Source organism: Cricetulus griseus, assembly GCF_003668045.3.
Source record: "Cricetulus griseus strain 17A/GY chromosome 1 unlocalized genomic scaffold, alternate assembly CriGri-PICRH-1.0 chr1_0, whole genome shotgun sequence".
Classification (NCBI taxonomy): Eukaryota; Metazoa; Chordata; class Mammalia; order Rodentia; family Cricetidae; genus Cricetulus; species Cricetulus griseus.
In genome coordinates, this window is record NW_023276806.1 from 76,159,748 (window position 1) to 76,184,148 (window position 24,401).

The 24,401-nt window shown below is 35.5% G+C and overlaps 1 long non-coding RNA gene across 2 annotated transcripts; it reads right to left on the minus strand.

Moving 5' to 3' along the window:
* Window positions 1-1,020: 1,020 nt before the first annotated feature.
* On the minus strand, window positions 1,021-13,085 carry LOC107979974. Of its 2 annotated transcripts, XR_004772121.1 has the most exons (5): window positions 13,029-13,085; window positions 12,359-12,463; window positions 7,397-7,578; window positions 3,691-3,855; window positions 1,021-1,080 (listed from the first exon to the last, which is right to left on the minus strand). It is a non-coding gene; the product is annotated as an uncharacterized LOC107979974 (long non-coding RNA). The 2 variants fall into 2 exon arrangements; XR_003480398.2 differs by having other exon boundaries at window positions 3,691-7,578.
* Between the last annotated feature and the right edge of the window lie 11,316 nt (window positions 13,086-24,401).

Sequence of the window (24,401 nt, forward strand, 5' to 3'; positions counted from 1 at the left end):
ACAGATTTCATCACCACACAACTGACTTGCTTAGAGTAGTGCTTGCCTTACTGTGAGTCTTTTTGAAGTCACCAATTTTCACTTTTACTGCCCAACTGAAACTTCATCACTTTTATCCACCTTAGCAAATCCACTGAACAATTTCCTGTCAATATTGCATTTAATTGATTAGCTGTGCTTTCTCCAGAGAAATGTTAAATATGAACTATTTGTGGCTGAATGGGAAATACTTCTGATTGGCCTTTCCACCCATAATCCTGGGCTTGTGTAATGAGTAGTCATTTGCAATCTGTCTTAGTTTGGGTTTCTACTTCTGTTACAAAAATACCATGAGCAAAATAAACTTGGAGATAAAAGGGTTTATTTGGATTGCATATTCTCAATCAGAGCCCATTTCTGGAAGTGAAGGGAAGAATCCAAACCAGGCAGGAACCTGGAGTCAGAAGCTCCTGCAGCAGCCATGTAGGAATGTTGCCTACTGGCTTACTTTATGTCACTTGCTCAGCCTTTTTTTTTTATTTATTTTTATTTTTTTATTTTATTAGTTCTAGTTAGGGAACAAGCTTATTTCAAGTCCCTTCTCCCTCTCCCTCCCCTCACCCCCAAACTTCCTCCCCCACCCCCAGCCCCCCCACCCCATCCACCCACCACTCCCCAGGCAGGGTAGGGCCCTCAACGGGGGCTCTGCAAAGTCCACCAAGTCTTCCTATGCTGATCCTGGGCCCTTCCCCATGTGTCCAGGGCCAGAGTGTAACCCTTCATATGGGATGGGCTCTCAAAGTCCCTTCTTGCACCAGGGAAAAATACTAATCCACTACCAGAGGCTCCCTGGAGTGCAGAGGCCTCCTTATTGACATCCATGTTCAGGGGTCTGGATCAGTCTTGTACTGGCCTCCTGGACAGCATCTGGGGTCGATGTGCTCTCCATTGTTCAGGCCAACTGTTCCTGTGGGTTTCTCCAACCTGGTACAGACCCCTTTGTTCTTCATTCCTCCCTCTCTTCAACTAAATTCCCGATTTCGGCTCATTGTATATCTGTGGATGTCTGTCTCTGTTTCCATCAGCCACTGGGTGAGGGCTCTAGGATGGCATAAAGAGAAGTCATCAATTTTTTTTTATAGAATCCAGGACCACTGATCCAGATCTGGCTCCACACCCAATGGGAATGGCTCTTTGCCATCAATCACTAATGAAGAAAATGCTCCAAGGATTTTCTTCCCAAAATTATATATTTTCTCAGTTGAGTTTTCTTCCCTTCCAATAATTCTCACCTGTGTCAAGTTGACATAAGATTAGTCAGCATACCATCTTATTAAGAATACACTAGACTTTACTGGACTGTATAAGGATAAAACTTTACCTCTCATCTCCACATTAAAACTTAACTCCCCCCCATGTTTTTATTAATTTTAAGAAAGTAAGCTTTATCTTTGCCTTTACATGAACAAAATTAACCTTGAGTATATTTTAGAGTCCATTCATTCTTTTCATACTTTACACTCAAACCATCTTCAAATCTTTTCTTTATATTCAAATACTTTCTTCACACAGACCCCACCTGTGGTAGTTGGCCCAAATTACCAATCAAGAGTGTGCCTTTTCTTCCCAACATATTGTTTCAAAAGAGGGAGTGGCAGATGGAAGTCAAACCATTATGATTCTCAGGACAAAACCTTTTAATGGCTTTCAGTTTATTTGAGTAAAACTCAAAATTCTTCATTTTGCCTGTGCATTCCCACAAGGTCTGACCTCACTGCCAAGTTGACAAGCAGGACTTTACTAAACACTGTTCACTAGGCACATTTCCTATCATTTAACCTTGATTGAGTCTTATCTGTTGCCTCCCATTGTAGTTCCTCGTCCATCTGGAATATTCATGCCTCCTACAGAATTAATAGTCCTTGTTTTGGTTGTTTGCTAAGCCCTAGTCCCCAAGGCCTTCTTCATGTGTGTTGTTCAATATATGTGATTGATTACCATTTTTCAGTGTTTTTCTGTTTATCATTTACCTTCTCAAAGTAAAGCTTTTCATGGTATTTCCAGATGCTACACCATCTAACACATTTCAGAAGTTTCCTACTTGTACAAAAGAGTTAATATATTTACTTGAAAATTTTTTGATAATTATATTCTTTACTAGTATACAGTATATATGCTTCAACTCACATTTTGTTCACCATTCACCAGTACAGAACACCACATCCTTGATTATGCAGATTTTATATATATTTATACATATACATATATGTATATATAATATATATTCATATCTAAAAATCAACATTCAGGTTAACATATACTTTTCACTTACTTGCCCATGTTTTACTACTTAAAATTTGTCATGCTGGCCCCTGTTATGTACATCTTGGTCACCATGAAGGTAAAATTATACTATGCATTCATAAATTAGAATTTGATGTCTCTGAGTTACTGTGTCAATCAGGAAGTCAAAGATGAGTTATGATTTATCATGACCCAGGTATGAATGCTTAGTAAGCTAGACTAACTGCTATAAGAACTATCATGGGCAGAGATGTGGAAAGGCACAACCAAAGAATTGTATGACCCACCTCAGTAAGTGGGTTTTCATGTATAGGAATATTGACTGGACTCCATTTCTTTTGACAAGGGGATTACTCAGTGTCATTATTCTATCATATCCTGATTATTCAGCGTTATTATTCTATCGTATCCTATTAATAGATAGGAGACATTGGGTGAGTGAAGGATTCATAAGGAATTTCTTCTTTGTCCAAAACATGGCACATTTTTCTTATTGTTTTATGGATAGCAAATCTATGTGTAAGATTCAGCACTATGACATAAACTGGTATCATTTATGTGGCTAACTTGAGAACAAAGAAATAAATGCATATAATGTGCATTGTAAGGTATTACTTATCCCTTATATATATATATATATATATATATATATATATATATATATATATGTTTCTTGGTTCCATTGCCAATATTAAAATTTTTATTTTATGTTTGCTCATCTTCATTTTTCTCTGATTTGCCTGTTTTTTTTTCAGTGCTGATGCTTGTGGAAATTGTCTCACCACCAAATAATGGGCTTCTGACCATATTTACAATAGCAGACATGGATTATCTCCTATGGAGCAAATTACAAAGACAATTTGACAATCATTGGGCATCTCCATTGCAATTGTGCCACTTTTGCACTATTTTGGCACATATTCCTGGCAGGTTGTTCTTATAGTTCCTATGATTATTAGCTGAGTAAATATGTTTATCCTTTATCCTTTTTTTTCTTCCCCACTGGGAAGCATTGAACCTTCTAGGAGTATGGAATTTTCTTGGGAGAGAGAAAATATACTACCCAGTTTCATCTTTATTTCTTTAAGTCATGTATCCAAGATAAGTTACCAAGATAAGTGGTATCTTCCACAATAGTGTCTTATCATCTAGTTCTGTGGGCAACAAAGGAAACAGATGAAACCATGATTGTCTTGTGGACCTCTGCAATATAGAATATATAAGAAGTATCCTTCAACTGACATTAGGGATATTATACTCAAGACACAGTAGTACACATAGTTAAAGTTATAAAGTAAAACGTAATATTTAACATAAAATGTGTAATATGTCACTTTCACTATACATTTCCACAGATGAGGTGATATTCAACAACAGTCTTTGTTAGGCCCCATATCTGGTTAATACCTGGAGGTAGAGTCCTCCCTCTGTGGGGATTCTGACCATGGCAACAGCTGTAGCAGTTGGTAGGCATCTGGTCTTCCTGCTCATTCCTCCAGGTCCTCACTGGTAGTCTGCTACCTATTTAGATCTCTCTAATGGTTACTTTTTGAGCCATGATTATCGGTACTCCTGAAATAACATACTTTTTAAATATAATTTCTTGATATAGGAAATAATTTTCTTTGATGATATTTTAAGTAATTATATATCATTAAATCATTTACCATTATACAATTAGTACTTAGTGTTGTATGTGTTAAAAAATATTATATTCAAACTCTCAAGCTTTACAATGTAGGGGAAGACATTATTTTCATCCTAATTAATGTTCCTTAAATTATTACACATACTTCAATATTCCTAAAATGTACCTTATCTTTAATTTAGTTTTAGACTATGTGACATATTTATTTTGTCTAGAATTCTAATGCTATGTGTCCTTATGTAGCTTTAATGCCATAAGCTTCCTTTTTCTACTGCAAGATGACTTAGATAAATAATTGAGTTTCTTTTGATTTAAAATGTCAGATCTCACAAAACTTTCAATAGGAGTCCTGATACTTTATTGTTATTGTGATTAACAATCTGTTTCAACTGACTTATATTAATCAAAATGATTGGTTCCATATGACTGATTATTTATGATCAAAATGCAATTCTGTGTTCTCCACTCGTATATCACATATGGAAAAAATAACAATGAAATTCTTTATTGACTTGACATCCTCTTAAGTCAGGGGTAGAAATCTCCTGTTTTCATTGGTGAGTAATGTCTATTGCTTTTCTATGCCATTAGTTACTTAAGGGGAAGAATGACTGACTACATGGCCTTGAGGTTATTATATCCTGGAATCATCCCAGCAATTTTCGTGTGGATGTCTAGAAAAAAGACAAATTTGCATGTATAACCCTAGCCAACTATTTGCTCATGTTAGTTATCAATGTCTAATATTCTTGTTATGATCACAATTCTATGCTTGTCTTTAACCTCTAACTTAAACTTAATGACAGAAGAATTTGTAACAGCCTCAGGAGAACAGGCATTTAGATACCCAAGAGATTTCAGGTACTGCTAAACTTGCTCAGGTGCCAGTAGACTAATAGAGGGGAAAGATGCTGGTGAATTGTATTTTCATAGAATTTAAAAAAAGAACAGTAGTGAGAGAAAAAAGTAGGCAAAATTAAGAAAGCCATATTTGCAAAGTATGTTACAAAGGCTATTAAAGAAGGATGAGGAATAGAGACATGTATGAAAAAGTGTTCATCTAAAAACACATGTTTTAAAATAGAGGCATGGAATATGCCAACATAAACAATACAAAGAGCAGTAGAACTAGTGATGGAGAATGATGATGAGCAATTAGTTGTATAACAGGAGGAAAGCAAAACAGATATGGTATCTGGTATAATTAGGAGATAAATAGAGCAGTGTACTTTTGCTCCATGGACATATGGAGTTGTGCTGAATAATAATTATTATTGAATTTTACCAAAAGACACAATTTCACAGTGAATGTGATATAGTGATATCAGTGGGATTACTAATTATGAAAAATTACTGGCAGATTTTCAGAACAGGGGAGCATGACCAGGGACATATCAGGTATTAAAAATGATATCTGTAGAGTTTATGAAAATAGAAGAAATAACTAAATTATTTAATAAGAATGAGGCATGACTAAATATTTGATAAGACATAAGATAACAATATCAGTATAGCTCTGCCAATATATCGATCAGAGAGAATAGGGCCAACCACTTACACAAAAAGTTAAAGTGTAAAGAGCATTTCAGATATTTTATATCAAAAGTTTTGGGTGTGGCTGTGTATAGAACCTGATTTGTGATTTCATCAATATTTACTGTAAAATAGGGTCCCCGTTCATAAACTCAGGGTGATGTACTTGGAGTACAGATGATTAGAGGAGATTAGGAAAAACCGAAAAGGTACTGTACAGGCTTCTAAATGCATGAGAAAGCAAGGATTTGGAGAAATGCTATTCATTGTCAGGTACAGATTGTTGACATTATTGAAATGAGAATAATCAGCTTTAGGGATTGGCTAATACCAGCTATCAGGCTGATAAAAAAAAAAGATTTTTGTTCACAGATCTTTCCAGCACTCCATTTCAAACTAGTTGACCAAAGCAGACTGCACGTGTCTAGGTATATTAGGGAAGAATGATTGTGGAGGGAAACGTAGCAAGGTGCAACCCTATTACATCCTACGAGGCTATCATTACTATTTTTGTTCAGTAGATTTGGTGCATAATGGTGATGATGATGCCACTTTTATTACATCTAGTTCTTTGTAACTCACATTATACAGTTTTTTTCACACACAGTCATGTTCCTAAATTCTAAATTCATATAGAAATTATTCTTATATCTTTTAAAAGTATTTTTATCTAACTCATGTTATTCAAGGTTTTGTCTTAGTTATTATTTTCAGAATTGTGTGAAGATTATATCTCGTGTGTTTATACTTTCACAATATATGTGTAGTTTATACTTTAACAGTTTGTTTACAAAAATTATGTATTTATACTCACACACATCCCTTTGTAGCATTTAATCATTTTCTGAATAATACCATGCTGTATATGTGTTTCTTATTTTCCTTTTATATGGTTGTGAAGGTTAATCCAGAAATAATATGTAGAATGTTGTTCAAGTACTAGCATGGCCATTACCCTAACAAAGTCTGGAAACACTCTGATCAATGGAATTCCCTAGCAATCTTCAAAACAAGCTGTTGATATACAGCTTGCAAGAATTATTTACTGATGATGGTAAGATTTATGTTGGTAACATAGGAGACTATAATATTAATGTGATGCATTGGAAGGTTGACCTTGTGTAGACAGTAATGCATGTGAAACTCTGACTGAAGCAATGGGGCACTGTGTGGTTTCTAGTATATATTTTCCAAATGTCATATGGTTTTTGTATTGGATATGTGCTGAGGGAAGAAGAGACAACTTGGTGCCAGCATTCCAGACAGCTGATAGACAACAATGAGCTGCTGCTGTATTATTCTTAACAAATTATTACCACAATTACATTTCCTGTAATAAAGTGTAGATTTGTAGATGCTGCCATCAGAGCCTGCAAGTATTCTTTGGTATCTGTCTCTTCCAATCACTGTTCAGTCAGTGGCATTGTATTTATGAAACCAATTTTGATAGACAAAGCACAATTATTCTATATTTCTAGTTGCCTACATATTTCATTACAGAAAAGCATTTCCATTAATTTCTATTACTTTATTGGTAGATACTGGAGTTCTATTAAGATAATGACAAGCTTAACATTATGGTATAGTCTTCAATTTTCATGACAAATGGATTTTTAATAGATCAGAGAACATTATTCCAATTTCATAAAATTTTGCTATACTGTCAAAGTCTTACAACAATTTGTATATACAGAGTTGGTATGTAAACTTCATGCCCTAGAAAAATATTAGTAATTTTAGGGGTTTACATGTTGGTAATCTAGTAAATAACCTTGGATGAAAACCAAGATTTCCTCTAATTAAACATCCTTTCCTGTAGCTACTGGCCATAGATATTTCCTCTTCTGAAGATGTATAGATTCTGGTTGCTTAGTTTATATCTATTTGTGTTGTCTGTCTTATGGATTTGATGTTTTAAATCATTTAACTTACTTAACTAAATAGGTATATGGCCACATGCAAGCCACAGCATATATGTGGGGTTCAGAGGACATTTTATGGAAGTTTTGGGAACTAATTAATTTTCTACCATGTGGAAACCTATCAGTTAGTCTCTTGGCATCTGGTTTGGCTGCAGGCATCTGTATCTTCTGGTCTTCTTTTGTCAACCTTTCCTATAGAATAGAATAGCAAAATTCCTTTATATGATATGCATTAGCAACCTACAATTCTATGAACAGCAAAAGCCATCTTTAGAAATGTGGCTTTCTCTCACTTGTAGCTGAATCTCTTCTGTGTTGAGTATATTTTAAGTATCCTGTGGATTTAGCTTTTTCCCCTTACTTAATAAATACATGTGTGAAACTGTGATTCCTGTGGAGGAGAAAAAGGAAGGAGCCAGATTTGTCAAGGACACAGTAAGAAAACCCACAGAATCAACTAATCAGGGTTCCTAGGGGCTCACAGAGACTGAACTGCCAACCAGAGAGCTTATATGGGACTGGCCTAGACCCTCTGTACTCATGTTACAGTTGTGTAGCTAGTTCTTCTTGCAGGACTCTTGACAGTGGGATACAAGACTGTCTCTGACTCTGTTTCCTGCTTTTGAGACCATTTCCTTTTACTGGGTAACATGCCACAGCATTAATAAGAGGAGAGATGCCTAGAATTAATACAACTTGATATGCCATGGTTGGTGATAAACATGGGAAGCCTGCTCTTTTCTGAAGAAAAAGTAGGAAGTGTGGATATGGGGAAGAAGGAAACAGCAGTTGGGGAAGGTCTAGCAAGAGAGGAGCAAGGCAGGGGAAACCATGATCAAGCTGGAAAATTAATTAATTACCTAATTAATTATAGGAAAATCTTCAATATTTTTATATTTTAAAACGTTTCACATATTTTCACTTAAATAAGAGTTTACGGATTCATATTGTATTTTCAATGGCTATTCATTAACATACAAACAATGAATATAACAGGCTACCATTAAACACATAAAACATCTATGGTTATGCTACTGTAAAATGTATACATCCAGAATGAAATGAAAAAAAATCTTTTCTACAGGCAGACATGATTGCATTTAATAATATGATCTGAAATAAAGAATTATGAAAATGGGTAAGCCAAGGATCTACCAATAGTTTAATGTACCAATTTACTTTCCAGGTACTTAAGGAAACATGTCTTTTTATCATTAAAATTTAAATTATTGCACTATTTGTCATACATTTCAAATGACATGATAATAACTGGGGCTGCCTTGTGGAATTCAGTTCCAGTTTTTGGGTGTATATATACATGTGATATATTTACTTATCAGGTTAGGTGACACACCAGGGTTTCTTTCTTTCAATACTGTTATGACTTAGTTTTCAACCTGATCTACTTACTAAAAGGATATCTGTCAACTCAACCTTTTACCCAATTATCCCATCACCACTGATGAGTGTTGCTCTAACTGATTTTTAAATGTGACAAATAGTGATCTGGGAATTCTATCTAACATTATTGTACATAGTCTAGATTTTTTTGCATTCTTCTTCTTGGGTGCTGTTGCTACATAAATTAGATCTGTTTTTTTACCAACATTGTCATCCTTTCCAAATGACAAGAAATTCCCTGCATTCATTCATGCCAGACTTGAGGCCACAACTTATAGCACAGTATAGGAGCCTGAATGAGCCATATGTGGTGTTAACAATGGCAAGCTACAGCCACTGAACATATAGTTTCTGTGCAAATATCAAGCTCTTTTACTGCTGCTGCTAATAATAATAATAATAATAATAATAATAATAATAATAATGAGGTTAAATACTTAGTTGTGATGTGTCTGTGGTTTTGTATCAGATGATCTCAGAAAGTAATGAATGCTGAAAACTGATCTATTGAGAAACTGAACATCATAATAACCAATTATTTGAAAGAATAGTGGATCTTGAAATACAGCAGAGCTTGGGGACATAGGACTAGATCACCACACTTCCTCATTTGGAAATAATCACAAAAAGCTAGGTGAAAATTACCTTGCCTCAGCTACATGGTAGTAGTTCAAGATTCAGGTGAGTACTGTTTATAAAGAACCAAACAGTATTGCCTATGCCTTGCAGGTTGTGACAACATACACTATTGCAAATTCAACTTTAGTTCCTTTCTGATAATCTTAATTCTCCCATCTAATATAAATGAGGGACCATTGGTGGAATGTTTCCTCATTGCATAAAGGATGGATATGAATAAGGAAATTAACTGGAGAGTACAGTGCTGAAAAGCCTGCTTTTCAAGTGCCACTCAAATTCATCCTAAAGTTACCTAATTTCAAATCCTTAAAAGACTACTTTCCATCTATATATACACCTTGTCTAAATTTTCACTTGCAAAATCTAAATAATGATGTTATCCAGCTGTAGTGGGGTGTTTTATACTTAAACTAACCAATATGATTTATTTATTCTGTCCACAGTGTGTTATAGCAAATGGGAGTGATATTTATTTTCTTAAACCAGTTTAAAAGGAAACCATTTTTATCACTTATTTTGGACATGAGAAGATTCAGCCCTCTGCAACAGCTCTTTCATACAGAAGAATCATCAGTGCTATGGTAGCAAAGTGGACATAATTATCCAGGCTCTTAAGCTATACTCAAATCAATCTACTATAAAAAGCCCCATAGACATTATATTGAAAACAATGTCCACCATAAATTAAAGATTCATTGTTTTCATTTTATTATTATATAAGAAATTTATAAAGGAGATCAAAGGAATTACATTTGAAGAACATAGAATAGTTAGTGAGTATATTGAACACCTTGAGAACATTCTACCAAGGATATTACATTACATGCTGAATGTAAAAACAAAGGGGATTATGATTTAGAAGAGGTTATATCTTTTTACACTGTGACCTAAGACAAAATAATAACTTCTCATACATACATTTCTAGGGATCCCAGCTAGCTGCCACAGTCCTGGCTAAATAATTCCCCTTTGAAGGATAAAGCAGTTAGAGACTTATTCAACCATATCTCTATCATTTGCTTTTATTAGATTAAAAAGTCCTATAAAATGTAATATAAGAGGAGTTGGACTGTTGGGATAAACTTTTTGTATACTACCTAAGGCACCTTTTATATGTTTAATTAAGAGATGAATGGCCAATGACTAGGCAGGAGAGGATAAGCAGAACTTCTGGGAAGAGATAGGAACTCTGGGAAACAACTTCAGGTGAGAGGGATTTGCCAGCCACATGCAGAGAAAGTTGGGGTATTGAGGAGAGATAACAAGCCATGTGGCAGAGCGTAGATTAATATAAATAATTTAATTTGAGGTTTAAGAGCTTGTTGATAGTAAACCTAACCTAAAGCTAAACTTTCATAATTAATAAAAAGTCTCCATGTCTTTTTGTAGGAGCTGGCAGTCCAAAGAACCTGGCTATGTTGAACAATTAAAGAATGGGAAATTTTCAAAAGTCCTGTTTCATGTATGATAACAGAAATGTTAACTTATCCATTTGCAAAATTGGAATACATACATACATATATATATATATATATATATATATATATATATATATATATATATTGTGTCTGTGTGTGTGTGTGTGTGTGGGTGTGTGGGTGTGGGTGTGGGTGTGTGTGTATATGTTTTGGTACTGTAAGTGGGGCTTAGTTTCAGGTAGATTATGCTTGGCTTGGACATGGTTTGTAGATTTGATTCAAAACTTGCCAAGTTACTGATATAGTTCACAGTGTGGAGAAGTCTTTAAGATCTGATTTCTGAGGATGGTGGTAGCATCATAGGGCATCAATTTCACATAGGTTTGACACAGTTCTTATAAGATCAAACTAGCTTCATAAGAGTAGGTTATTGTAAAATCAGGCTACTTTGTGTCCATGTGTCTTATTCCTTTTTTCCTTCTCTGTGGGGGCTCTGATATTGTCATCCTCATCTTAATCTGATGTCTTGCTTTCTGGAAACCGTAATTTGAGATGAATTTACTTCTTTATAAGCATAACCAATTGCTATGTGTTTTATATAGCCAAACAAAATTGACTAAAGCTGACAGAAACACTAACACAGAAGATAGAGGGATAAACAAAAATTGATTAGACCCAAGAAAAGGGGAGAGAAAATGGAGAAAAATAAAATGTATACAAGTTAGAAAAATACATAACTTTAAATGAATAAATATCATCTAAATTAAATTACCAAGATTTACATATTGATCATAAAATATCTCTTACATTTTAATACATTATATCATTTTCTAAACCAGAATGAAAATCAAAAGACTGAAAAAGAACACAAAAGAAATACTGTATAGCAGCCAAATGGGAACCAAACACATCTGTCAACCATATAATTGCATTATAAATACTTAAGAAAGAAAGACAATACAATAAAAACTCTGCAAATGATATAAAACCAATGATCATTTCTGTACCTAACAACATGGACTCAAGTTTTATGATGGGAAATTGTAAATAAAGCAACATATTAAATAAAGCAACATAGTAAATATGATCTTTTTTTTTTCTTTTAAAGAAACTCATATTTACATATCCATCCCCCTAATTCCCTCGCCCTCCCATCCTCCAATGTTCCCCCCAACTCCCCACCCCACCCCACACCTCCTCCCCAGGGAAAGTGACGTCCTCCATAGTGGACTGTCAAAGTCTGTGATATCATTTAGTGGAGTGCCTAGGCCCTCCTTGCTGTATCTGGGCTGCAATAGTATCTCTCCAAAGGGAGTGGGCTCCCAAAGTCCATTTGTGCTCTAGGGGTAAACACTGGATCCTCTGTTAAAGGTCCCATTGACTCTCTTGGCCACCTAGCTCGCATCAACATTCAAAGGGCTTGGTTAAGTCTAATGCTGGTTCCCAGCTTTACTACTAGGGTCTCCATGCTTTCACTAGGTCAGGTCAACTATTTCTGTGGGTTTCTCCAGCACCTTCTTTGCTCATCACTCCTCCCTCTCAGCAAATGGATTCCAGGAGTATGGTTCAGTTCTTAGCTGTGGGTGCTTGTTTCTGTTGCTGCCTTTGATGCTCCTCCCCTATAATGAGATTGTAAATGTCATCTTAACAAAATTTTCAAAGAAAATGATTTCTCTAAGCAGCTTTGACTGTAAAGATGCCCACATGCAGGCACTGTGTAATAATGCAGCGGCTGTTGTGAGTGGGCTGCCAAAGATGCAAATAGCCGAAGGCAAAGATCCAAGATTAGGTGGACATCTGTACCTCTTGTACAGACAAATATCCTAGTCTCATAATGGCTGTTGGGAATCTCTGGTTTTGGTGAGAATCTTGGATTCTCCTGGGTTCCCATTCTCTGTTACTATGAATCTATTCATTCTGCTCTTCACCTCTCACCCGAAGACAGAGGCACCACTGACTGAAAGACCCAGCACCCAGACTGCCTGTTGTGTGCATCTGACAGGATCATGAAAGATGATTTTCTAAAAGATAGCTGGCATTCAGAAAGGGGAAGATGAAACTGAAATCACTGGTGGATTCCACAGTGGTTGTGAGAAAATCCATGAAATATGTTATAGTGGGAAATTACCAATATGGAGTCAGGTAGAAATACAAGGGTATTTAATAGGGAAAAGCCTTACTTACAGAGCGACCTAGCCAGCCGGCGTGGCAGCAGTCTGTACACAAGCCCAAAAGAGAAACCGAAAGCGAAAACGCAGTCACCCTACGTTCCCCTGACCACGCCCTCGCAAGCTTGTGAAGGCATGGTCAGGCACACCTGTAGCCAGCCCCTAAGTAGGGGTGAAATGATTTGTGCCTGTTTAATCCCTATACAGTATTTCCTCAAATCCCTAAGGTCAAGCCCTGCAACATCTTAAATGTGAATGTGGGCAGAGCATTTCTGATGATGCACGTGGAGTTACCAGTCATGAGAAGACACAGAAGCTTTATCACTTCTCCAGCAGCACTGCTATCCCACTTCCCAGTGGTCTGTGTTTAGCTTCAAAGCCTGTGCTATCCCTTCAGAGCTTACAGAATGAGGATTCCAAGGGAATCATCTAGTCAAGTCCCACTCTGCTTCTGGCAGGTTTGTGAACAAATGTCTTTTCCTGGAATGTATACACAGCATGCTGTATCTACAGGATGCTTCTCCCATCCTGTTTAGTCACATTTTGCACAGCTTTTGTATGAGTGGCTCTGGAAGGAGATGCAATCTCAACCACTCCCTCGTGGTAGGAGCTCTATTTTTAAAGCCTGACTCCAGACAATGAATAGCAGTTTCTTAGCTCCTAGCAAGTTTCCCTCTTCTAAGATTTGGTACAACCCATTTAATTTATCCTCTGTGTTTTATTTTTATTAGCGATTTTCTAGAATATTTGTAGTTAAATTTGCAAAGCAAATTTTCAGACAGCTCCATGAATAAAGCCACAGGACCAAGTGGATGAAACCCTGTAAGTACACCTTTGTGTACTGATAGGAAAATTCTACACTAAGAGCTTCCCCTCCCTCTAAGCTACTGAAAAGTTTGATGATTTGCAGCATTCTAGGATTCACAGCAATCTAACACATACTGAATGCCAGATATTATCAGTTATGCTTTCCTTAAGGGGAAATTCCTTACTTTCTTTTTAAGGATGCCAATAGTATTGGTTTTCAAATGTGCAATAGGCGGACTGGAGAAACCTATTACTTTGTAATGGAATGTTGGCAAGGTGTTAGCACAGACACTTGTGTGTCACTCTGAGAATCTCCTGTCTGCTGACTTTACACATGATGCTCTTCCATGGAGAATCATATGTGTGCTCTGTGCCAGGATCACTGGTATTTATGCATATTATTTGAGTTTTCTCATTATTATGAAATAATGTGGGCTCTATGGTGTGAGGAGCTGTTGAAACTCTCCTGGGCTAAGGATACAGAGGATGGCTTAGCCAGCAAGTGGGCCCCTGGCTTCAATATTCAGTATCAAAAATGTATTATGTAGGTTGTTACTCTTCAAATTATAGATAAGTGCTGCTGCTTTACATGCCTTCAAAATATTCTGTTTTCCCAATATGTAATATGTAATGGGTAAATCTCAGCATATTTTGACATGTTTGACAACTGTGGTTTAAATGGAAATGGCCCCCACAGACTCACAGAGAGTAGCATTATTGGAGGCATGACCTTGGTGGAATAGATGTGTACTTGTTGGAGGATGTTTGATGTTTCATAAGCTTAAGACAGGCCTAGTATCACTCTCTTTTCCTAGTGACTGCCTTTCCAGATGTAGCACCATTAGCTACTTCTCCAGTACCATGTCTGCCTTCATGCCACCATGCTTCCTGCATGAATGAACTGAAGTAATAAACTAAAGCTCTGAACCTTTAAGCCATGCCCCCCAAAACTGTTTTCCTTTATAAGAGTTGCCATGGCCATATCATGTATTAACAGCAATAAAACTCTAACAATAAAATATACCAATTCTTTGATAACTGATGTTTTTCATTTTATAGGTTAGTAAGTCTCATTTTCATACATGTTTCAATGCTATGTTGTTCCATAGTATTTTTGAGATAAACAAACACCTATGGAATGGTGTTTAAAATAGAGATAAATCGTGCATATGATGTTGAAATAATGTTAGAATCCATTATTGTTTGCTGTCATAAACTTGCATATTAGAATATATAATTTACTATGAAGATAATTATTCCCAGATCCCATAATATAGTTTATCATTGACGTCTACCACAAAATGTCTTTAGTTCCTATCCTATAATGTCAACTGTTTTTGAGAGCCACACACCTTATGTATTGGAAACCCTATGTCACATTCAAAAGTACCTTTAAATTTAAACTCAGAGTTTAAAACTGTGACACAGATAGAAGGTAGGAAATTGGTAGGAACAACTAGGGTTGGGATGTTTTAGATGGTATTCCATTAAAAGTTGGCTGCTCCACATTTTTTTTTTTATCAAGCAAGCAATTATCTGGTCAGCATTGCCTAAAGCATTTGGAACCATGTTTTGTACTCAGATAATAAATGTTTAAGTCCCAAGTTCTTCCAATTATAAATCATATCTTCAAAGCTTGTGATGTTTAAAACTATACACTTAGATATGCTATGTAATAGCAAAGGGTTTGGTGTAGAAAACTTGAAATTCTTGGCTTCAAGGCATATTGTTGTGAACTTTAATGGCTGCATAACAGCACCTTTATATAAAATCATTACCAAGTGGGTCATGATGCTGTACATTTATACTCTCAGAACGTTGGTGTCTGAGGGAAGCAGATCACAAATTTGAGGAAAACATGGGCTATGGTATATGATTCTGTGGTCCAATATATAGACTTATCAATTGTGTATGGACTCTTTGCTACTTAAAGAGAAACAGGCAGGTGGTCTTGACAATGGTGGTCTGAGCTCTGCTCTGGTCATGTCTTAGCTATACATGCCAAAAACTTCAGTGAAAAAAAAATCAAAACTAAAATTTTCAAATATCTTCCAAAGGCTTTTTGAAAGTTAACTGCTCTACTGTAGGTGAGGTTTCTTATAATATATGTGGTGTGTCTAAACCTTTGAAATGATATGTGACTTGAAAGTAAAGAAATAATAGCAATAGCTACGTTTACTCTTGAAAAGAAGGAAAGAAAATGTATGCAGACAATCAAAAACAAAATTTACTGTTCTGAAATTAAATTAAACACTAGACTTCTACTCAACAGTTAAAACAAGTTTATTTAAAATAGATGTGAATAATTCATAAGTCTTGACACTCTCAAGTCAAGAGAGGATAGTTAAAAATTTCCAGAAATTAGGTCTCACATGAATTGGACCCTGATTAAAAATTAGATATTGTCAAAAGACAATTGTAGGGACTGGTGTAATGTGTCATTGATTAAGAGCACTTATATTTCTTGCAGATGACCCTGATTTGGCTCCCAGAATCCACATAGTTGACCATAAACACGTGCCATACAAGCATATGTACAGACAGAACATATACTCAAATATGCCAAAATAAGTAATTTACAATTGTATCTTTAAATTTCAAACAATTTAATTTAATCATGGAGCATTTAAGCATGTCTACAAGTATATCATAATGAAGCCATTTAATAAATACTCATGAATAATATTTAAATTGATACATATAAATTGGTTTCATACACAAAGAGAATAAAAAAATTTAAAGGTTAATATTAAAATCAATGAAAAAAGTAAAATTTATGTATGTTTTTCTTGACTAAGGGAAAAAATACAAATAATTTCAAGTATATAATAAAACAAATATATAGACTTTGCAAATTAAATATATATACATAGAAATTATTTAACAAGCGATCTTGGGCAAATATCAAGTATAAAGAGCAAACAACAAATCCAGAAACCATCTTAAATAAATATCAAATGTAAATTAAAAGCATTAAATAAGTCTCTCTCTATATATATCTAGGAAATAAAAATCATGGGACATTTTGACAAAAAATTAAGAATGTACATTTGAAATGTAAATAAAATGGGTACATTTTCTTATAAAGAAAACTTACAATTTAAAGATTAAAAACTGTAAACAGACAAATTTATAGAATTTGTTTTCAAACAACATTTAACATATACAATCAAATCTTACTAAACTTCAAAAGAGAATTTATAGTTACCATACACAAAATTACATAGTAAACAAAAATAGAGATGGATATCAAATATATTTATGTAATTTCTAAGTCCATTGCAAAGAAAACCAGAGAACTGTTGCACAAGGTAAAGAAAATTATATACACTAAACTTATTTTAATAACTTAAACACAAAAGTGGTTGATTATTAGCAAATAAAATCTATATCTTTGTCCCAGGTAAAACAGAACCACTAAGGTTTGAGTACAGTATTTTGAAATGGCTAATCAAGACATATCATAGTAAAATTTTCAAGAAAAACACATTGAGGGAAAAAATTAAGCCAGGTTGCCACAGGGCTAAAGAATTTTGCTTAAAGTTTCATGCATGGGGGAGTATAACGACCGTGGTGCAAGACTGCAAATCAAGACTTACTGACTTACTTACAAGATCTCATCTAACATTGCTTTGTTAATCCACTGGATGGTGTTCATTTTAACATCACCATGTAGGATGGAGTTATCTCTGTTCTCCAAGTCAATATGCAAAGTTAGTACATAATAGTTTACATTCTAAAAGTACTTCAAAAATACATCTAAAAAATAAAATATCAAAGTAATATAAGTCCTTAAAAGTTGTGTTAGGTATAGAAATAATTTCATGAATGCAGAGTAAAACTAGTTAGAAATGTAGTATGCATAAGTTAGAATAGTAAAAATATTATTAATCCTTGTTTCCCATGAAATTGGTGATTATTTGGTTGCTGCACAAGTTTTGATTTAATTTAAAATATATGTACAAGTATTTCTAACTTCTTTAGGAAATGTTTAGCCTAGGATCTATTGGGAATTTATACTGTAGTTTTTGCAATCACCTACTTCAGTAAAAAATTAGAAATACATTCCTTTTGGAAATAAAGAAACCAACAACAAATTACAACAGAAATTAGTATTCCTATTTCTCTCAGCACACTTTCTGCTGTGGGAATATACAGAATCAAAAAATACAATATATTTTATATAGTTGAATTTTCAGGGAGCAGGGATAATAGTGCTAAACCATACCTTGTAATAGCATACTAAAACACATTCATCAACCACAGATGGAGCCCAAAGTGTCTGCAGAGAGCTGGAGATACCTGTGACAAAGATGTGTTCCAAGGTAATAAAGACAGTTGGCAGAATCCTCGACAAATGTTCCCTCTGGAGCTGCTGGCTCCCTTCAAATGTTGCATCCTGCTGTTGCAAGATCTGACCTGCTAATGTGCAGCCACAGGAAACCTCTTGGTCTTCATCCTGTGTTCCTAGCACTCAGTAGTGAACCAACACTTTCTCAAAGTGGATATTGCTACTGATTCTCTAGTACAAGTAGCTGGATGTTGTGGCACACACCTTTAATCCCAGCACTCAGCATGCACAGGCAAGCAGGTATCTATGACTTCAAGGCCAGCTTGGTATACAGTTAGTTCAAGGGCAGCCAAAGTTACACAGAGAATCCCTGTCTAGTCAAAGGAAAAAATAAAAGTAAAAGAAATTGAGTAATAAAAAAGCCATGTAAAGATGTAAAATACACAGAGACTCTGGATACTGTATGCTATTGTGTTGTCTTAGAATTGTTTAATTGCTGGGGAAGGAACAACAACTGCTAAAAGACATTTTATTATCAATGCTGCTGAATTAATCCAACTTATACATTTTAAAAATGCTTCAAAATTTAAGTCTAATGACAGGCTACTTGGGAAAAGAATGTCTGCTTTTGTTTCCACAGAAAATGTAAAGCTGTGATTTACATCCAGACTAACATAGTTTTATCAAGCAAGACCCCCTGAAACAGCATCCCAGGTGATCCAACATCTAAAACAACTGAGACAATACAGCTTTACAGACTACAAAAACAAGGACCTGGCCAGGTTTCTGTGTTTTATCATGATCCCCATGGTATGGACATTGCCCCCAGCCAGCAGGTAACTGTTCAGAATGAATGATGCCCAAATTCCCAAGTATTGTTTATAAATGTTTGTTATCATTTAAATGGGGTTGGCTACAAATGGTAATGATCACAGTCAAACTCTCTTAAAAGGAAAAAAAGGGAAATAGGATATAGAAATCAATTTTTTACATTCTAATGGATTTCACTTATTGATACAAATTTAAGATTAATTTTGTTATATGTAAATTTCTCCTCTTGTTTGGTATTGTGTTTAAACAGATCTTTTAAAATGTAATACATAATTAAATACAGATTGTATATAGTCAGGTATAATAGTCAAAACTTACAGTTAGATTAGTTAGGTTTTTTAGATATACAAAGATGTATTTGAGATGGATATTCTTCAAACCTTTCAAAGACTTACAGAACATATGGCATTTAAATGGTTTAGGGTTTTCATGACAGAGAGACACAACTACTCCTGGCATATCAATTACGTCAGAAAGGAGGATGGGTATCTAAAAAACTCAATATGGAGTTTGCTTTCAATATGGCAAGATTAGCCATTTGGGCAAGAAACTGCTCTTGCCTGGATTGTTGATAAACTGGATATGCAGGACCCACAGGAAAGTTACTGCTGAACTTACAAAACAAGACAGTCCTGAAGGGTTCCTGCTTCATGGAGATGTCTGTGGCCTATAGGATGAAGATGGATGCCCCAATGTTACAAAGAAACTTCAGGTGACTATGCAAGCAGTGAGATATCTCTGTCAGATCTAGAGTTCATATATTATCCTTCTGTGGTCTTTGATGGAGTTGAAGACAGATAGTTATGGTATAGTTTTCTTTAGTTATTTTAAAAGGTAAGTTACATATAAGACCTTAGACTCACAAACATAGGATATATGATAAAATATTTTCTTTAAAATCTTGCTAAATGTTAATGGACTAAATATTGTAACTATAGTTCTTCCGTGATAACTGCTTGTTACATATTTTACTATGTTAATGTTAAAACCCTTCTTATTTAGGAAGAAAAGAGGAGATGATCGGGGAAGGGGAAGTCCTTCTGTGTATATGTCTCTCTTTTTGGTTGATAAATAAAGTACTGTTGGCCAATAGGAAAGCAAGATATGTGGAGCTAGGAGTCGAGGAGGATTCTGGGAAATGTAGTAAAGATGCAGTAGCCATGTGATCACCAGCAAGAAAGGACTTATAAGGCTGGAGTCCTCGATAAGATAACTCCTTATACAATATAAAGATTAATGGTTATGGTTGATACTTAGGATAGTGCTAGCAAATGAGAAATATTAGTCATTGGCCAGCAGTATTGTAAATAATATAAGTCTCTGTGTCTTATTTCGGGGCCCTAACTTGGCAGCAGAATCGGGCAGTTGGCAGAGTTATGTGTTTTACTATGTTAATGTTAAAATCCTTCTTTTTTTTTTTTAGAAGAAAAGAGAAGATGATGGGGGAATCTTTCTGTGTATATGTTTGTCTTATTGGTTGATAAATAAAGCACTGTTTGTTCACCAATAGGAAAATGAGATAGGTGGGGCTAGCAGTTGAGGACGATTCTGGGAAATGTAGTAAAGACGGAGTGGCCATGTAATCACCAGGAAGAGAGTTTGCATGCCACCTTCATCCTTGGTAAGATTAAGTCCTTGTAAAATATATAAATTATTAGTTACCATTGATAATTAAGTATGACCTAGCATATAAGAAATCCTAGTCATTGGCCAGCAGCATTGTAAATAATATAAGACTCTGTGAGTTATTTTTGGGCCCTAATGTGGAGGCAGAACTCAGGCATTTGGCAGAGTTATCTTTACAGAGAATAGTCTTGCTTTAAATCTCCAGCCACTGATTACAGGTGGGCTTGTGTGGCATGTTTCAAGATTCTAAACTGTCACAGAGGCTGAACTCTCTCTCATTATCAGAGTCTGTCCTGTGTTGGAGTGTGAATTTTCCTGGAGATACAAGAACGTATAGATGGATCACATATCATTAAAGAAGCAAAGACATTTAAGTCTCCTTAGGTGGCCAATATGTTTATTACTGCTACTTAAAGGAGAATGGGTGAAGGTCACACAAGTATGAGTGACTCCAACAGAGTGTATCAAAAATGCCCTCATTCAAAATGGCAGATAGCTCATGAAATTTGCATCCTTGGACCTCTCTGTACAACTTACACATAGCATCACTTGATACTCTCCTCTCCAGAACAGGCATTTACTACTTTAATATACAAGGAAGGAATTTATGGGTCTGTGCCTTCCTGAGCTTTCTCAGTCTTACAAAACTTCCTACTGCATATGATGGGCAAAGTCTCAATTCAGAGCAAGTAGCAATAAAATAAGCTACTCCTAAATTGTATCTGATACTTATTCCATTTTATTTCTTTAGATTTTTGTCGGGAGGGTGGTTATATAAAGATTGGATTATTTTCTTCATTTAATGAATAAGCATTGGGACATTATGCTTCAACAATAGGTATTTGTTACTAGGAGTTTAGCTTTAGTCTTTGCAATAACTGGTGGTTACTCACTAGTCAAAAATGTCCAAGACTAAATTAGCATTAGTTCATGGCCATAAACACACTATTTAAAGCATCAATTGACAGGCATAGCATAGCTCTTCATGAAAGTAATAGCAGTCATTTCCCTACTGGGGCCTAAGTCCTTCTCAACAATACACCTTTACCCTGGCTTACAGTACTAGTTATGAGCTCCCGTCTCTAGTATAGGCCTTAAATCAAATCAGAAGCCAGTAGATTCAATTGGAAAAAGCTATGTCATAATTACAAAAATAGGTACTTCTTATCTGTCCTTTTGGTAACATATTGTCTAAGGTCCATTACCAAAAGGAATGTATGCAACATTTCACCTTGAATAGACTGAATAACATCCTTTAGCTCTTCAAAAGTCACCTAATAGAGATGGAGCTTCCATCTGAACTCCAACCTGATTCCTCCAAGTCCTGTAACAAGAGGAATCTTCTATATGTAACCAACATCATTAGCAATAACATTTATGTTTTGCAGTGTCTTCTCCCTGTCCAACACTTTATGGGGCTATAGCTCAAATCAGTACTGGGATTTTCATTGAGCTTTATGGCTTTTAATAGTGTCTTTTCCCATCTGTGTAGGGAGTTTTCCTTCAAACTCTTTCCTGTTTTAATTACCCTTCCAGATGGTTTTACAAATATGTAAGAAACACAAAGATTGACACTAGGTAATGATACTTTATTTTATAAAGGATAGGTAAGATCTCTAAAGATCCATCATTATCTGTTCCAAACAAATGCAGTTTGTCTTGGACAACCAAGGTATACTATGAAAAAAAAAAGTGGCAAGATCCAAGGCAGAGTAAAAATAGCTCATCACTCGCATCAATTTTTTCAACAAAGCAATTCATCAAAATGCTGAGTACTCAAGCACATATGGGGATACTACCTCGTATAGCCCTCTATAAACCACATTTTCTATGATACGTCCTGCCTGCTTATTCAGTAGTGCTGATGCTAATGTGAGACTTCAGAGCATGTTCCCTCTTTTGACAGTCTTGCACTTTGCAGTCAGGCTCAGAGGCAAGGGATACCAGGACGTGCTGTGTTGACTGTTGAGCTGACACTCTTGGTTCTGACACATTGTGTGGCTCAGCCCCATGATGTTTACTTTCTAAGAGTCACATGCAACTGTGGAATGGGCTGTGAACTAGATGAGCAATCTTCATTCCAGTATATTTATTGTACATGTGTCTGTCTGTGTTTTATTTGGGGGGGTTGTTCACTTTAGATTTTGTGGCGTAGCTACCCATTCCTAGGACTTGCTTAATCATTTTCACCTGCACTGTTTTATAACTTCTGTAGTCTATAAAATGATGTTCAGTCCTCATAGTCTTCCAGACATGCCAAGCACAAAATTTGGCTTTCTGTCAAATCTTTCTTTAGGAACTCTATCTTGGCACAAATCCTGCCTTATTTGCCTTCAAATAACCCAAACAGACTCTTTTATCTGCTCTGTCCTTCCCATTTCCTCTTTGATTACTTTACTTTAAATCTTAATAAACCAGGTTTACATGACAGCCTAAATCATTCTGAACTTCCTGGATCTCTCCTACTTCATAAATATTACAAGCCAGTAAAGAATCATACCAGACCTGAGTCTCTACTCAGTTAGTTTATTTATGAATTCTCCTGTGAATACATCTTATCTTGATTCAGCATCAAACACCTCTTTTATTATCAGTCCCACAGTAATGTCTGCCCTTCCTCTTTGTCTTCTAATTGGTGATGCCCATAAGGAAGTCAGCTGGCAATAATTAAATGTCCTGAGTGAGATATATATATATGACATTCCACCAGGGGCAGATTTCCCTCATACAAACTCATCTGAGGCAGCATTTGACTCACAAGGATGATTAGCTATATTTTCAATGCATATAATTCCATGGCACTCAGCCTGATCCCATTAGTTCCATGTTTTGTAGCCTCATGAGCCATATTTGGGGTTACTTTTTCATTTAAAAAAAAAACTTTTCAAATTTAAGAATTTCAGATCATTGTATCCCCTGGTTCTCAAAATATCCTCTCTAGACAATTATTAAGCCTCCATCTGTACACTGAACATTCCAACTTCATGTGTATTAAAGGACAGGCTTTGACAGTATCTTTGATCAATTCTGCCTCATTATCTTAATCTTCAGTGTCTCATTCTTTCTAAAAGTACATATTTTGAGGTACCAGGAAAGGGTCTTTAGCCAACATTTAACTTATTCACCTTAAGTCCTGCCCACTATTTAAAACAAAAAACAAAAACTTCCTTTCATCATGTCTTCTTTTGTACTTTCCTTGCCAAATCAGTGGCTTGTGAGAAAAATATTACCCTGTCTAATTCTTGTACTTAGTGACTCTTGTCATCTTGTCACAAGTAAGAACAAACTTCCAATAAGGAATTACCTCCATCAGATTTGTCCATTTGCTTTTATTTGGAGATATTTCTTAATTGATAATTGAGGTAGGAGGTCCCAGCCCAGTGTGGATAGTGCCATATATAGAAAAGTAGGACTGGGCTACATGAGAAAAAATAGCTGAATAATCCAGAAGAAGCAGTCGAATAAGTAGTATTTTCTATGGTTTCACTTCCAAGTTCTTGCTTTGGCTTCTCTCCATGATAGGCCATAACCTGTAAGATAAAATAAACTCTTTCTTCCCCCAAGCAGCTTTTACTCATGGTATTTGTCAAAGAAGTAGAAAGAAAACTAACATATTTGTTATATTTCTTTCATTAAGTGGGCTAGTTCTTTTGGGGCAGAAAGCTGCACATTTTATCACTCAAAGGCCACAGCAGTGTCACTACTGCATGCTTATAATACCATTCTCTATATACTTGTTACAGGCATGGGTAATATTATTCTCTAATCTGTCAGTCATTTAGAAACCATCTCTGTCTTTTTGTGATAGACCTTATTCAACAAAGAGGTATTACT